This window comes from Mesoplodon mirus (assembly GCF_964341445.2).
Source record: "Mesoplodon mirus genome assembly, chromosome: 3".
In the NCBI taxonomy this organism is placed as follows: domain Eukaryota; kingdom Metazoa; phylum Chordata; class Mammalia; order Artiodactyla; family Ziphiidae; genus Mesoplodon; species Mesoplodon mirus.
The window spans coordinates 136,290,769-136,308,318 of record NC_138978.1 but is presented as its reverse complement, the minus strand read 5'-3'; the positions used below and the strand labels follow the sequence as shown (position 1 = coordinate 136,308,318).

Genomic DNA, 17,550 nt, shown 5'->3' with positions numbered 1-17,550 from the left:
GTGCTGCTGCTCAGGAATTACTCAGGGGCTTTCTTCTCGATGAGGACATGGGGTGGTGTGTATGGATGTGGGAGGTTAGTAAGTGTGGCGTGAGCTGGTGTTGGGCCATCCTCTTTGGGGGAGGAAGGAAGGCAAAGGACAAGAGGAAGGAAATGAAAACAGAGCTTTGGCTTTCTAGCTAAGGGGAGCCTAATCAGAAGGGAAGGGTCGATCTAAAAAATGGTAAACACTAAAATGCATGCTCTGTTTCAATGACACAGACCCATGACCCAACCTGCCTCTTTTGAGCTTCTGCTAAATTGCCACTGTCTCTTGATTTTTCCCAGATCACTCTTTCCCCAGCATCCACAATTCCAGCTACTGCATTTGTCATGTCTTCTATTGTACAATATTTTGTACTTGATTAACAGCAACCTCTATTAAAGGACTGAATTCAATCCTAGACAAAATATGCTATATTTATTCACTAATCACTTGTCTTAAAGAAAATCAAATACATAAGATTTGACAAAACTGAAATCCTACCATTTAGATACAGCCACTATCAATCGTATCATATTTTACTCCCAGTCTTTGTTTTCCATAAAATGTATGTATGCGCACTGTGTCAGGGGCTGTCCATACTCTTGGGAGCTGTTCCATAAGTGGGACAATTCGTTATGAAGAGGGAGCCCGGACTGAGCACAGCCTGTCTCTAACCCAGCTGTGCAGGAGAAGTGTACAGGCTAACAGTCAGGTTCCACTTTGAGTCCTTGGGTGTGGGCTACAGGAATTGACCAATGCTAAGGCTTATGGTAATGTTATCCAATACAATAAAATAGCTCCCTGATTCTTATCTGCTTTTGGCCTTGTTTAAGCAATGACACCAGCACTGACAGATATGACCTGTACTGTATACATGGGGTCTCACACCTCTCAGAATCTGTGAGCTGACCAGGAGAATGCAGGTCCTGAGGTGATTTTCACATTAATGACTGTGCCAAAGTCAACTGATAAGTCCACCCATAGCTGCCCTGGATTCTGTGACCACTAAGGCCACCTGATGGGCAAGGTCTGGACCTTTGGAGATGCTAGGACTTCCAGCCAAGGATACGGATGCAGGGACTCCCTTGCTCCATGACTGAGGATCCCTTGGCTGAGTGGTAAGTGCAGGTCAGGGATCCAGAGCACCCACATTGGGACCCACCCCTGGGTTCTCAGTTTGGCTTTTCCACTTAGGAGGTCAAGAGCTTAGAACATTTATCTCTGCACCATCTCCTTCTGAGGAAAAGGAATATTAACCAAATCTGGGCAACAGCTGTGTTGAGGGAAGAACAAGGTTGTGGACAGACAGTGTGCAGTGGTGATGAGCTTTGTTGACAGGTGAATTCTGCTGTGTAAGAGGGAAATATCTCCTCAGGAAACACACACACGCTTATGCATGGAGGTTCACAAACACACCACATAGGCTCACACATGGACCACACCCCAACCCTAATACACACAAACCCACATCATCTAAATGATGCAGTTACTTCCAGGACCATAGAACTTGGGCATGGCTTTTTACTGGGAAATCAGTCTCTAGCTCTACACCCCCAGCCCTCATCCCTGTAGGGACCCTGAATCAGGGTGTCTCTCCAAGCAAAGCCAGCAAGAGAGTCCCACCGTCTTCATCATCTAGATTGTTCCTCAGCAGAGGGGTGATCTCTGAATACGTACCGTTTTTGTTTGCTGTCCTATCCACCTGTGATTAGAGAAGAGAAAACAGTGTAAGGATCTCAGCATCCTGTGCTCTGCGGACACAGGTATTTCATCTCTTTTTTTGTCCTCAGAAAACCAAATTGGGAACTGTTGTTGAGTCAATAGCCCCAAAAGAAACCAGAGAAGACAGCTGTGGGAAAGGCTGGAGCTTTGCCTGGAAGATCTCTCAGGTCCAATTTGAGGGGCAAATACAAAAGTCTATTTCAAGGAGGGAAATTTTCTGCTGAGGAAAGTGTGTCTGACTATACAGTTTCTAACTGATGTTGCCATTTTTTAAATGGACTTTTGAATGAGTTATCTGTTGGGAAAGACCTTCAATCAGCATTCATCCAACCAAGCAAAACTGTATACATCAGCTGTCTTGAACACTGTAGATCTTCATATCTGAAATCAATTGGAAAAGAAAGAAATGAAGCAAACTTTTAATCTCTGATAAATAAGGGGAGCTTACCCTGGAGGTAGAAGGAGCCTCTTCAACTGCCCTCACATAGGGCTGTTCTTCCAACAGGTCCTCAGGGGGCTCTAGGAGGACACAGGGTAAGTGTCAGGACACTGGTGATGCTGCTCAGGAATTACTCAGAGAGCCTCGTTAATGTGGACACAGGGTGGCAGTGTATGGATGCAGGTGGTTACTGAGTGTGGACTGAGGTGCTGTTGGACAAACCTCCCTGGTGGGTGGAGGAAGGCAAAGGGGAGGAACATTTCAGAAATGAGGAAGAGAACCTTTAGCTTTCTAGCTGTAGGGAACCTAATCAATTTGAAAGTGTCAGTCTGAAAAAGCTTAAACACTAACATTGCACTATGTTTCAGTATAGAGTCCCACGGCCCCTCTGCCCATTTCAAAGTCCCTCCAAATCCCCCTTCTTCTTGAAATGTTACAAGACTCTTTCAGCTTCCTTCTAATCAAATCTGTCGCTCCTTCATTCATCGTCCATTCTGTTGGAATTTTGACTTATTTTATTGTGATGAAATATACATATTTATGCTTTTCATAATTTTTAAGTAGACAGTTCACTAGCATTTCTTACTTTCACAATGCTGTGTAGCCATCAACACAATCTACATCTTAATCTTTTTCATCATTTCAACGTAACCTCTGTACCCATTAAATCATAATCCACCTTACTCCTGCCTCCTGACCTTGGTAATTTCTACTTCCGGTGTCTGTCAGTTTGCCTACACTAGGTTCCTCATACTAGTGGAATCATATAATATTTGTCTTTCTGTGCCTGCCTAATTTCACTAACAATAAAATATTTTTTATATTATTTGGATCATTCATTTTGTAGCATAAGTCAATCTTTAATTCCTTTTTATGGTTGAAAATTATTCCATTCTGTGTATATATCACATTTTATTTATCCATTCATCACCTCATGGACTTTGGATTGTTTCTATCTTTTCGCTACTAAGAATAATGCTACTATGAACATTAGTGTACACATTTCTGTATGGCACCATAATGGTGACAAATAATATTGTACATATTTCAAATATCATTGAATATAACAACACAAGGGGTGACTCTTAGGTGAACTACGGACTTTTCATTAGTAAAAATATACTTACATTGTTTCACTAATTGTAACAAATGTACTTCACCTATGCTATATATTATTAATAGCTGAAACTGGAGTGATAGGATACAGGAATTTTCTGTACTGCATGTACAACTTTTATGTCAATATAATCCTGTTCTAAATAATGTCTAATAATTTAAAGAAATCTCAAAACATGGTTTCAGGGAGGGATGTGTTGTTGCTAACGTTCAAAAATCAGCTAAAGTCTAAACCGTAACTAGAGACCATCTTCACTCTTAAACATGAACCAAATGTTGAATTTTAAATGTATGTTTACTTCCATGGTTAAAACAGTACCAGCTGGCTTAGTAAGTTTCAATTGGAACACATGGAATAAAAGAAGAATACTGCTTAATATTTCATAGCTTTTTCTTCAATATGAGGCACTGAATCAACTAGAATAATTATTCTTGAGTGAACCTAATGAAAAATTTTCCACAGTACCTTCAGCTGGGTCATTTATAGGGTGCCCCCTAAAATGTGGCCAGATGCGGAACTTTTTCAGCCAGCCTGGGATTGATATTCTTGACCTCTGATGAGTGTTTCTTCTTCTGGCATTCTGGGAGCAGCATCCTGGGAAATGCATTACAATAGAGACAATTATTGACATCTTGCTGGCCGAAGACAATGGGGAAATTAGCAATAATTTATTCACAGTTCAATCCTTTGGTCCCTTTCCTCACCAGCGGCCCAGCAGAGCCTCCTGAAACAAAGTTGGACTTAGGAAGATATTGCAGTTTGGTATGCAGTGCAAACACTCAACAGACATGTTTTGTGGGCAAATATCTTTATTTAACTGAGAATGTCTAGAAACTCAGCAAACCATTGGGACCATGACTGATGGACTGGATTCAAATCCCGTTTGGAAGAAGCATGTGCTTGGGAATGATATGTAGATCCCTCTTTGCCTCAGTTCCCTGTTCTGAGATGTAGAAATGTTAATATGGCCTACTTTTAGCATTATGTCATGTGGCCAAAAATGATTGAATACAGGTAAAATGTTTGAAGAATAAAGGAACGGTGCTTCACAAATGCTCTATAAGTGTTCAATCCTGAATGATGGCATGAAGAAGCTGGATATTTCGTAGCTGTTGAAAGGAGAGAAGGGATTTGACGGCTCCAAGTAAAGGGGGATTCAAGCTTACTCTTCAGCTTTTTCATGGGAACAATGCTTTAGAGCTCATGGAGAATATCCATTATCATGTCTGACACCCAGCCCTGTTGGGGGTGAAGGGGAGGGCAAAGTGGGGGCTGTAACCCATATGTTATGGTGGAGGGTGTGGAAATTTAGAGAGATAAGTGTCTGTCCAAGAGTCACAACCATGATGAATGATGGATCACGGACAGGACAGACAGAGCCAGTGCCCACCCTGAGATCAATACCTGGGGTAGATCTCTTGGGTCTGTCTTCACTGTATGCAGTGTTTCTTGCCCAGCACACAGAAACAGAGTCGGCACAAGTGATGGAAGACAGACTTTCCACAGGAGAAGGACATTTCGTTTCCTTAGCACAGAATCCGATAGTGAATATTAGCCTCAAAGGAGAAAGGTGGAGTGAATTTCCTCCATCTACTCCTGGAGGCTCCTTCTTTCTCGGACTCCTCCAGAACTGGGTGTGGCATGTGGGTACAAGCATGGGCTCCCTGCAAAAGGAAGGAGGCCTGCCTAGCACTAGGTGCTTCAGGTAAGGGGGGAGGACTCATCCCGAGGCTCTAATAGGAAACACAATGAGGGAAGTGGCAGAGAGATGTATCATAACCATTCAGAATGCTATGAGACCTACTAAGAGATGAGATTTCTTATTAAATGAAGTTGTAATTGACCCAGTAGTAGAGATGCTGAAACCCAGTTGTGTTCATTAAGAATCCAGCCATGGAGCAACTAAGTCCGTGCACCACAACTACAAAGCCTGGGGTCTAGAGCCCGCAAATCACAACTACTGAGCCCACGTGCCACAACTATTGAAGCCCATGAACCTAGAGCCCGTGCTCTGGAACAAGAGAAGCCACCGAAATGAGAAGCCCGTGCACTGCAACGAAGAGCCAACACAGCCAAAAAAAAAAAAAAAAGAATCCAGTAAACATTTGCCTGGGTGGTGATAGGATTTGTTTTCCAGGTTAAATGAGGCTCACTTGGTATAAAATCAATGCACACACTGAAAGTGTACAGTTTATTTACTTTTATATCCATACCCATTCATGATGCAGTGGTGATGGGAATATTTTCTAGAAAGTTGGCACCAGTAACAGTGATGTTTAGGGGAACATAAATCAAGGGAAACACAACACAAAAAGTTCACATACACACACAGAGTCATCCCACTCATTTCACATACAGACACACCCAGTCTCATGCACACAAACCTACACCACCTAACCGTAATGCAGATTCTTCCTGGGACTATAGTAATTGGTCACATTACTTGTAAATCACTTTCTATCACCAGGGACCCTACTCTCATTCCCAGCACAAATTTGGAATCAGTTTGCCCTCTACACTAAAACCAGCAAGAATGTCCCACTATCTCATCTTCAAAGTTCTTCCTCCCCAAGTGACTGATTCCAGAATACATACCGTTTTCACGTTCTGGGAAGGTCACCTGCAATTACAGAAGAGAAAACACTATGAGGATAAGATCACAGTGATGCTCAGGTCTTTTGTTCATTTGCTGACAGTAGAAAACCTCATAAGAAACAGTGGTCCAGGGAACCCAGCAAGGGTTATCAGAGCAAACCTACTCAGGCTGAAAGGCAAGAACTTTGCTAGGAGGATGGAACTTCCAAGTCCATTTAGGTTGGAAATTACAGAATTCTTTTCCTAGAGGAAAAATCGCTGCAGGAGAGAGAGCTCTGTACTCTACAGGCTGTAATGGATGCTGTCAATTTTAATGTCCTGTGGAATCAGGCACCATGAGTTGGTAATAGACTCTCACTCCACATTCTCCCAATCAAGGGAATTGTATGTATCTGGAATGAATACCCTCAAATATTCATAACTTAATTCTATTGAAAGAGAAATAAAGCCATATTTCTATCTCAGACCAGAAGAAATCCAGCTTACCTTGGGGATACACGGAGGCTTTTCTTCTGTCCTATCACGGTGCATGTCATCCGCCACATCCTCAGGGAGAGCTGGAGGGACAGAGAGTAACTGTCAGGACACTGGTGATGCTGCTCAGGAATTACTCAGGGTCTTTCTTCTCGATGAGGACATGGGGTGGTGTGTATGGATGTGGGAGGTTAGTAAGTGTGCGCTGAGCTGGTGATGGGCCATCCCCTTTGGGGAAGAAGGAAGGCAAAGGACAAGAGGAAGGAAATGAAAACAGAGATTTGGCTTTGAAGCTAAGGGAATCCTAATCAGAAGGGAAGGGTCGATCTAAGAAATTGTAAACACTAAAATGCATGCTCTGTTTCAATTACAGAGACACATGACCCATCCTGCCTGTTTTGAGCTTCTGCTAAATTGCCACTGTCGCTTGATGTTTCCCAGATCACTCTTCCCCCAGCATCCACAATGCCAGCTACTGCATTTATCATGTCTTCTGTTGTATATTATATACTTGATTAACAGCAACCTCTATTAAAGGAGTGAATACAATCCTAGACAAAATATGCTATATTTATTCACTAATCTCTTGTCTTAAAGAAAATCAAATACACAAGATTTGACAAAACTGAAATCCTACCATTTAGATACAACCAGTATCAATCCTATCATATTTTTCTCCCAGTCTTTGTTTTCAATACAATGTACGTATGCCCACTGAGTCAGGGGCTGTCCGTACTCTAGGGAGCTGTTCCATAAGTGGGACACTTCGTTATGAAGACGGAGCCCAGACTGAGCACAGCCTGTCTCTAACCCAGCTGTGCAGGAGAAGTGTATAGGCTAACAGTCAGGTTCCACTTTGAGTCCTTGGGTGTGGACTACAGGAATTGACCAATTCTAAAGCTTATGGTAATGTTATCCAATACAATAAAATAGCTCCCTGATTCTTATCTGCTTTTGGCCTTTTTTAAGCAATGACACCAGCACTGACAGATATGACCTGTACTGTATACATGGGGTCTCACACCTCTCAGAATCAGTGAGCTGACCAGGAGAATGCAGGTCTTGAGGTGAATTTCACCTTAATGACTGTGCCAAAGTCAACTGATAAGTCCACCCATAGCTGCCCTGGATTCTGTGACCACTAAGGCCACCTGATGGGCAAGGTCTGGACCTTTGGAGATGCTAGGACTTCCAGCCAAGGATACGGATGCAGGGACTCCCTTGCTCCATGACTGAGGATCCCTTGGCTGAGTGGTAAGTGCAGGTCAGGGATCCAGAGCACCCACATTGGGACCCACCCCTGGGTTCTCAGTTTGGCTGTTCTCCTTAGGAGGTCAAGAGCTTAGAACATTTATCTCTGCACCATCTCCTATCGAGGAAAAGAAATATTAACCAAATCTGGGCAACAGCTGTGTTGAGGGACGAACATGCAATCAACTTCAGAAAACAAGTAAGGGTCATGTGCCTGAGCTAACCTTAGGTACTTCAAAACAACTCCGTACGTCTCTTAGCCCCTTAGAGGGGATGAAAGCAATATTTGAGTTAAAAGTAACTTGTCCCAATACCCTTAGTCTGGAATACTGAAAAAAAAGTTCCACAGCAGGGGAAGCCTCCTAAACACACAGCACCTGCCAGGGTTTACCCCAGCCTTGGAAGAACTGGGAAGAATAAGACCAAGGCAGGCCTGAGGAAAGGTCAGAGGGTAGGCAGGACTGGGGTGTGAGAAGCAGGGGCAGGGCTGTCTGGACGGAGAAGTGGGTTGTAAGAAGAGCAGTGACCCTGGGTCCTGCTGCCCTAAGTCTCTGTCCTGGGCCTGGTGAACCCCAGGAGACCAGGTCAGCAGGGCTGTGAAAGCAAGTGTGTGAAGAAGCCCAGCAGCCCCTTCACACAGCCCTCTAGAATTTCTGCCGCCCATGGAGGTTCTCTAGGGGCAGCTGGACGTGGACCCCTCTCAAATGGAAGCATGTCAGCACATCAGCCTTCGGGAAGTGCAGAGGCTGAGATGAGCTGAAGGAGACTGAGCAAATGCAGTGATCCCAGAACACGTGTTCTGTGACTCATCCATCTCTGGGACTGTCCTTTACAAGAGGAACTAACAGTGAGGACACTACATGAGGTGAAGCCACAAGTCCTGAAAGTGCAGAGGGAGACAGTTCACTTCTCATCCACCACCTCACCCTTTCTAGAAGAACTTGGTCTCAAGTTTCAAGGGCCCATGAGAGTTTTGACCCACAGGTTCTGTCCATCATAGGTCAATATGCAAAGGAAAACAAACTCTCCTGTGCACAATACCCTACATTTGCTAACCAGAACACAAACTTCCATATTAGGCAGTGACAAGCACAAGAAAGAGCAGCTCATGTGCAAAAGATCATTTTTGATGAGCAAATCAAGAAAAGGTGATTATAGAGCACAGTCACGTCTAAGGACACAATTTCTCTCTATTGTATCCTTAAAATATGAAAAAAAAGTCAGAACTCTACACATATTTCATTCTTCTTTCTGATTTCATATCCACTTTCCTCAGTCTCCAAAGGAGGAGATTTAACCCTAAAGTTCCAGGAACCCTCTGCCATTAGATCCTACCTAAGTGTTGTTCCTACCTGTATCCTTTTCCTCATCACAGCCACAAATGCTATCCAGAGTCGATTCTGTAGAAACACGAATACGAATGTACAAGTCTTATGGATACATTTAAAATGTGACTAATGTGACTGAGTAATTGGTTATTTTATTTTGTTTTATTTTAATACACTAAGATAATCATTGACTGAATTAAATAAATTGTAACAGGCACATCTAGCTAGTGGCTACCACATTGTAATACACATCCCTCTCTCTCTCTCTCTCTCTCCATATAAATGTATATATATATATATAATATATGGAGAATGTTACCACCACTCCCCTGTTTATTCACCTCTGTATGTTGTATCAATTAAAGTTGACTATTTGCTGATGGTTTAATGAAGGTAAAACCTCTGCCCCGTGAAGGTACTTAGCCAAAGGGGTAAGAGGGATGTGTCCCTCTGCTGGTTTCCCTGGTAACCGATGAGCCCATCTGCTATCAATCCCCCCTTTAACTGGTAGCCTGCCTATTCCGCCCAGAGAGAAGAATGCTGCTACTGCTGCTGCTGCGTTCTGCCTGCCATCGCCTATCTACAGTGGGATGTCTCTCCAGGACCACTTTGCTTAAGACGTGAAAGATCTCCCATCTATTAAACCATGAATGTCTCTGTCCCTGACTCCGGGCTCTTTCCTTAGCCCTGAGGCTGAGCAAGTACAGGGCTTGCAGGCGTGAGAGGTGCAGCCCAACACCTTCTGCAGGGCAGTTTGCTGGCCACATTTGATGATTCCTTTGTAGGTGTTTCCTAGGCTCATGCACACTTGCCAGGCACTCATGAGACCTTGGGGACACTGAAACAGTAGTGTCAACACCCAGATCCTAGAGGAATTCCCGACAGGTGTTCCACTTGAGGGGAGAGGTAATGAGCATGGCCCAGTGCACCTGTGCTAGACATAATCAGCGAGCAGGTGCAGAAGGGAGGGAGGGACATTCACTCACATCATGAGGCCATCCTTCTCACCACTGCCTCTGAAAAATCCAGGGAAGGAAGGGACAAAATGCCCTTAGAAGGTAAATGGCCTGTACACTGAAAACTACAAACCACTGCTGAAAGAATTAAACAGGGAAAAAATAATTGAAATGACATAGCATATTCATAGACTGGAGACATATTATTGTTGACATTTCTACACTACACGAAGGTAAGTAGTAATTCATTGTAATACATATAAAAATCCCAATGTCATTTTCAAAGTAAAAGAAAAAAAATCCTAAAATACATATGGAACCACTAAGGAATCCTAACAGACAAACCAATCCTGAGAACAAAGAACATAGATGGAGGCTTCTCACTTCCTGACTTCAAAACACATTACAAAGCCACAGGAATCAAAACTGTACGGTATGGACATAGAAACAGATACATAGGCCTAAAGACCAGAATAAATAACCCCCAAGAAAACTCATAGATACATGGCCAAATGAAATTCACCAAGCTTCTAAGACAACAAATAGGGAAAGTATAGTTTTTTCAACAGTCAATAGGATGAAAATATAACTTACAGAAAGATTACAAACATATATCAGAAAAGGAGCAAATGTCCAAAACATCTAAGAAAAACACTACAATTCAAATGCAAAATACATTAAAAAATTAAAAAGGGCAAATAACTGGGTTCAGAAATGTGCAAAGACTTAAATAAGACATTTCCTGAAAAAGACATACAAATGGCTAACAAATATAGGAAAAGGTTCACAGCTTCACTAATCATCAGGGCAAGGAAAATGAACACCTCACACCTGTTAGGCTGTGTATTATAAAGAAAAAAATTAACAGCTTAAGGCAAAGATGTAGGGAATTGGAAACTTTGTACACTGCTGGTGGGAATGTAAAATAGTGCAGCTCTTATGAAAAACAGTACGGGGGTTCCTTATAAAATTATAAACAGAAATATCATATGATTCAGCAATCACAGTTCTGGGTATATATCCAAAGGAAATTAAATCAGTATCACAATGAGATGAACTTAAGTTCATTGCAGCATTCTCCACAATAGCCTAGATATGCAACCAACTTCACAAAACAAGTAAGGGTCCTGTGCCTGAGCTAACCTTAGGTACTTCAAAACAACTCCATAAGTCTCTTAGCCCCTTAGAGAGGATGAAAGCAATATTAGAGTTAAAAGTAACTTGAACCAATTCCCTTAGTCTGGAATACTGAAACAAAAGTTCTACAGCAGGGGAAGCCTCCTAAACACACAGCACCTGCCAGGGTTTACACAAGCCTTGGAAGAACTGGGAAGGATAAGACCAAGGCAGGCCTGAGGTAAGGTCAGAGCGTAGGCAGGACTGGGGTGTGGGGAGCAGGGGCAGGGCTGTCCGGATGGAGCAGTGGGTTGCAAGAAGAGCAGTGACCCTGGGTCCTGCTGCCCTGAGTCTCTCTCCTGGGCCTGGTGAATTTCAGGAGACCAGGTTTGCAGGTCTGTGAGAGCCAGTGTGTATAGCAAGCCCAGCAACCCCTTCACAGAGTCCTCTAGAATGCCTGCCAGCCATGAAGGGTCTTTAGGATCAGCTGGACGTGGAGGCCTCTCAAATGGAAAAATGTCTGCACATCAGCCTTGGGAGGTGCTGAGGCTGAAATGAGGAGACTGAGCACACGCATTGATTCCAAAGTATGTGTTCTGTGACTCATCCACCTCTGGGAGCGCGCATTCCATGAGGAATAAACAGTGAGGACAAAAGTAAGATGAAGCTACAAGTCCTGAACGTGTAGAGGGAGAGAGTTCAAGTCTCATCAACCACCTGACACTCACTATAAGAATTTATTCTCTAGTGTCCGGTGACTATGAGACTTTTGTTCCCACTAGGATATGGCCATCATACGTGAATGTAAAACTGAAACCAAAATCCTGGTGCAAAATACTCTACAGGTACCAAACAGAAACGAACCTTTCATCTTTGACAGTGAAAAAGCAATGAAAGAGTAGTCTTGTGAGAAAGCAAATTTCTGAATGGCAAAGCAAGAAAAGATGACTATAAGCACAGTACAGTCAAAGGACATGGACACAATAACTCTATTATATCATTAAAATTTGGAAAGAGCAAATCAGAATCCTACACATATTTTCTTCTTCTCCCTGATTTCATATCCACCTTCCTTAGTTTCTAAAGAACCGGGTGGAACCCAAGTGTTCTAGGAATTGTTTCGCTTTATATCCTACCTGAGAGTTGTTCGCTATGTGAATCGTCATCAGCATCAGTGCTATGTATGCTCTCCAAGATCCATTCTGTACAAACACAACCATGAGCATAAAGTTATTATACAAGTTGACCCACCCATTTCTCCTACTCGACTTGCTGGCTCACACAGCATCACCCTGGTCTTCCCTCCAGGTTCTCAGACCTCATCTGTGCTCTGTGCAGACAGAGTCCTTCAATAAGATATTGATCACAGTTGAAAATTTCAAATGAGGGAGAGATGCTGAGAAAATCACCTTTCGACCCCTCACTTCTATAGACCCATTTATAGCTTTCACCGTCAACCTTACCAACCTGAAATTCCAGATGGTACAGACACACTTCAAACATGGCTAGTGTGACCAAGCAATTGTGTGTTTTTTGCATTTTTTAATAGAATGAGTTAATTATTCTTTGAACTAAATTAATTATAAATAGACACATTTGGTTCGTGACTACCACACTGGAAAGCTCAGCTGTAAGAAATCCAAAGATGAGAAAGAGGCAACCAGCCACCCTTCCCCTGGTTGTTCTTTACTGCAGAAAATTTGATGGCCTGATCTGATCCTTCGTATGTAGGTATATCTTGGGCTCTTGAACCCACACCAGGCATTGGGAGGGTCCTTGTGGACACTGAAATAGTACAGTCAACACTTAGATCCAAGAGGAATTCCCAGCAAGGGGCCCACTTGTAGACAGAGGTGAAGGGCATGGCCCAGTACACCTGTATTAGACATTATCAGAGAGTAGGTGCAGGGGGAGGGAGGGATTTCACTCTCTCCATGAGTCCATCCTTCTCAATCCTGACTCTAGAAGGCCTGAGGAAGGCAGTGGAAAAGGCCCCGTAGGAGGTGAAAATTTGTATACTGAAAACTACAGGACACTCTAGAAAGAAATTAAAGAACAGACAAGTAATTGGAATGACATACCATGTTCATAGACTGGATTATTAAATACTGTTGGCATTTCTATACTACATAAAGTGATGTACACATATATCACAACAACCCAGAAAATTCCATGTCATTATTATAGAAGTGGACAGAATTCTAAAATACATATGGAACCCCCCAAGTAGATAAAACAATCTTGAGAGAAAACAGCAATGATGGAGATTAACACTTCCTGAACTCAAAACACATAACAATGCCACAGTAGTCAAAACAGTCTGCTACTGGGATCAAGATAGTGATATACACCAATGAAATATAATAGAGAGACCCCAAATAAACGCACATATATATGGCCAACTGATCTTTGCCAAGGTTCTAAGATTACCAAGTGAAGAAAGGATAGTCTCTTCAATAATCAACAGAATGAAAAGGCAACCTATAGGATGGGAGGAAATATGTGTAAACCTTGTATCTGAATAAGGGACCAATATCCAGAATATATAAGAAACTACTACAAGTCAATTTCAAAAAAACAGCGGGCAAATAACTGAGTTTCAAAATGGGTAAAAAGCTTCACTAGACATTTCTCCATAAAGACATACAAGTGGTCAATCTACATATGAAAATTTGCTCAACCTCGCTAAGCATCAGGGAAATGGAAATCAAGCCACAGGGAGATATCACTCACACCTGTTAGGTTGTGTATTATAAAAAGGCAATTAGGGCTTCCCTGCTGGCACAGTGGATGAGAGTCCGCCTGCCGATGCAGGGGACACATGTTCGTGCCCAGGTCTGGGAGGATCCCACATGCCGCTGAGCAGCTTGTCCCATGAGCCATGGCCGCTGAGCCTGTGTGTTTGGAGCCTGCGCTCCGCAACGGGAGAGCCCACAACAATGAGAGACACATGTACTGCAAAAAAAAAAAAAAAAAAAAAAGAAAGAAAGAAAATTAATGGATGCTGGCAGAGATGTGAAGAAGTGGAACTCCTGTACCCTGTTTTGTACCCTGTAGTAATGTAAAATGGTGTAGCCATTATGGAAAACAGAATGGATGTCCCCCAAAAATTATTAAGAGAACTCTCATAAAATCCAGCAGTCACTCATTTAGGTTTATATACAAAGGAGATAAAACAAGAATATCCAAGAGATATCTACAATCTCATGTCCATGGCAGCATTATACACAATACACAACATAGGAAAACTGCCTAGTGTCCATGGGAAGATGAATTAATAAAGAAAATGTGGTGTATACATAGAGTGGAATGCCATTCAGTCTTTGAAAAAGAAGGAAATCCTGCTATTTGGAGCAACACGAAAGAACTTGGAGGACATTTGTAAGAGTGAAATAAGCCAGTCACGGAAGGTCAAAAACTGAAAGAAAACTCTTAGAAGCAGAGTGTAGAAGGGTGGTTCCAAGAGCTGGCAGGAGGTTGACATGGGGAGTCTCTGTTCAATGGTTAGAATGTGTTATTTCAAAATGGAAAAGTTCTAGACACATGCTGTTCAACAAGGTGCATGTAGTCAACAGGACTGCCTGGACATTTCAAAACATGTTAAGACGTTGGATTTCATCGTATGTGTACTTTTACAACAATAAAATATACATATGTAAAATAAATACCAAGTGGAAAAAGGGGAAAAAAGAAGAAAAATAAGGAAAGGGAGTCAACAGAGGGAAAGAAGAAAGGAGGAAGGGTCTCGAATGTACACAGGTATCAGGAGATAATGGGAGAGAAGCTCCTCTCCCCAGGCTTTAAAGAAGACATCTCTCCAGAGTTCACTCCAGCAGGAGGGGGATGTCCTTTCTCTTCCCCATTCAACTAGAAGTGCCAATAGCATCCTAAGTGTGGCCCAGGCTGTGCTCTGGTGTACACTTTTCCTTGATCTCTAAACCAACCACACCTGACTCCCCATGGCTCAGGTGTCCTTAAAGTATCTCCTTCCACTTCTCTAAAGCATTTCCCTCTTCAAGTGCAGCCCGAGGCGGCAATCCTGTCCTCACACGTGGGGTCCACTGGGCGGGTCTCTGAGTTCTTAAGAGCCTCCCTGTGAGTAGCAGGCACTGAATCGCATACCAGGGTTCCCCTCAGCACCATCAGGTAACTACGACCTAGGGATTGAGGATTTCTAGAACAACTTTACTCAAGGACAGTCTCATGGTTAAACAAGTGACATTTTACAATCAAGCATTTTCAGTTTTTTCTTTGGTGGGGAAAATATTGACACATATAAGGCAATCATATTCTATTAAAGTATGTATTTCTCAAAGGACTCACTATCGAAAAAAATTTTTAAGTATAACTTTCCATGTTTTAATTGACTTTACTCTCAGACTTGTTTGCTTGCAAAAGCCTTCAGAAAATACCAAGAACATACATCATCTGGCAGTTTGCACAGCAACATGAGTGGAGATCCTCTTGTCACACTGTGTGATTTCTCTGTCCCACCTTGCAAAGCACAACCTCCTGTCCGCCCTCCTGGGAAGGGAGCCAGTGTCCACCCTGTGCTCAATCCTTGGGGTAGATATCTTGGTTCTGTCTTCACTGTATGCAGTGTTTCTTGCCCAGCACACAGAAACAGGGCCGGCACAAGTGATGGAAGACAGACTTTCTACAGGAGAAGGACATTGCGTTTCCTTAGCAGAGAATCCGATAGTGAATATTAGCCTCAAAGGAGAAAGGTGGAGTGAATTTCCTCCATCTACTCCTGGAGGCTCCTTCTTTCTCGGACTCCTCCAGAACTGGGTGTGGCATGTGGGTACAATCATGGGCTCCCTGCAAAAAGAAGGAGTCCTGCCTACCACTAGGTGCTTCAGGTAAGGGGGGAGGACTCCTCCTGAGGCTCTAATAGGAAACAGTTAGAATGAGGGACGTGGCAGAGAGATGTATCATAACCATTCAGAATGTTATGAGACGTACTAAAAGATGAGATTTCTTATTAAATGAAGTTGTAATTGGCCCAGTAGTAGGCATGCTGAAACCCAGTTTTGTTCACTAAGAATCCAGCCATGGAGCAACTAAACCCGTGCACCACAACTACTAAGCCTGTGCTCTAGACCCTGAAAATCACAACTACTGAGCCCACGTGCCACAAATTTTGTAGCCCATGCACTTAGAGCCCATGGTCTGGAACAACAGTAGCCACCGAAATGAGAAGCCCGCACAGTGCAACGAAGACCCAACACAGCCAAAAGAAAAAAAAAAAGAATCCAGTAAACATTTGCCTGGGTGGTGATAGGATTTGTTTTCCAGGTTAAATGAGGCTCACTTGGTATAAAATCAATGCACACCCTGAAAGTGTACAGTTTATTTACTTTTATATCCATACCCATTCATGATGCAGAGTTGATGGGAATATTTTTTAGAAAGATGGCACCAGGAACAGTGATGTTTATGGGAACATAAGTCAAGGGAAACACAACACAAAATGTTCACATACACACACAGAATCATACCACTCATTTCACATACAGACACACCCTTTCTCATGCACACAAACTTACACCACCTAACCATAATACAGCTTCTTCCTGGGACTATAGTAACTGGTCACATTACTTGTAAATCTCTTTCTATCACCAGGACCCCTACTCTCATTCCCAGCACAAATTTGGAATCAGTTTGCCCTCTACACTAAAACCAGCAAGAATGTCCCACTTTCTCATCTTCAAAGTTCTTCCTCCCCAAGTGACTGATTCCAGAATACATACCGTTTTCACGTTCTGTGAAGGCCACCTGCAACTACAGAAGAGAAAACACTATGAGGATAAGATAACAGTGATGCTCAGGTCTTTTGTTCATTTGCTGACAGTAGAAAACCTGATAAGAAACAGTGGTCCAGGGAACCCAGCAAGGGTTATCAGAGCAAACCTACTCAGGCTGAAAGGCAAGAACTTTTCTAGGAGGATGGAACTTCCAAGTCCATTTAGGTTGGAAATTACAGAATTCTCTGCCTAGAGGAAAAATCGCTGCAGGAGAGAGAGCTCCGTACTCTACAGGCTGTAATGGATGCTGTCAATTTTAATGTCCTGAGGAATCAGGCACCATGAGTTGGTAATAGACTCTCACTCCACATTCTCCCAACCAAGGGAATTGTATGTATCTGGAAGGAATACCCTCAAATATTCATAACTTAAATCTATTGAAAGAGAAATAAAGCAATATTTCGATCTCAGACCAGAAAAAATCCAGCTTACCTTGATGATCCTCGGAGGCTTTTCTTCTGTCCTATCACGGTGCAGGTCTACCGCCACATCATCAGGGAGAGCTGGAGGGACACAGAGTAACTGTCAGGACACTGGTGATGCAGCTCAGGAATGACTCAGGGCCTTTCTTCTCGATGAGGACATGGGGTGGTGTGTATGGATGTGGGAGGTTAGTAAGTGTGGGCTGAGCTGGTGTTGGGCCATCCTCTTTGGGGGATGAAGGAAGGTAAAGGACAAGAGGAAGGAAATGAAAACAGAGCTTTGGCTTTGTAGCTAA

The 17,550-nt window shown here is 42.9% G+C and overlaps 1 long non-coding RNA gene across 1 annotated transcript; it reads right to left on the bottom strand.

The window, feature by feature from the left end:
* Window positions 1-8,974: 8,974 nt before the first annotated feature.
* LOC309800610 lies at window positions 8,975-17,338 on the bottom strand. Its single transcript, XR_014293482.1, has 4 exons — window positions 17,265-17,338; window positions 16,779-16,809; window positions 12,159-12,224; window positions 8,975-9,022 (listed from the first exon to the last, which is right to left on the bottom strand). It is a non-coding gene; the product is annotated as an uncharacterized lncRNA (long non-coding RNA).
* Between the last annotated feature and the right edge of the window lie 212 nt (window positions 17,339-17,550).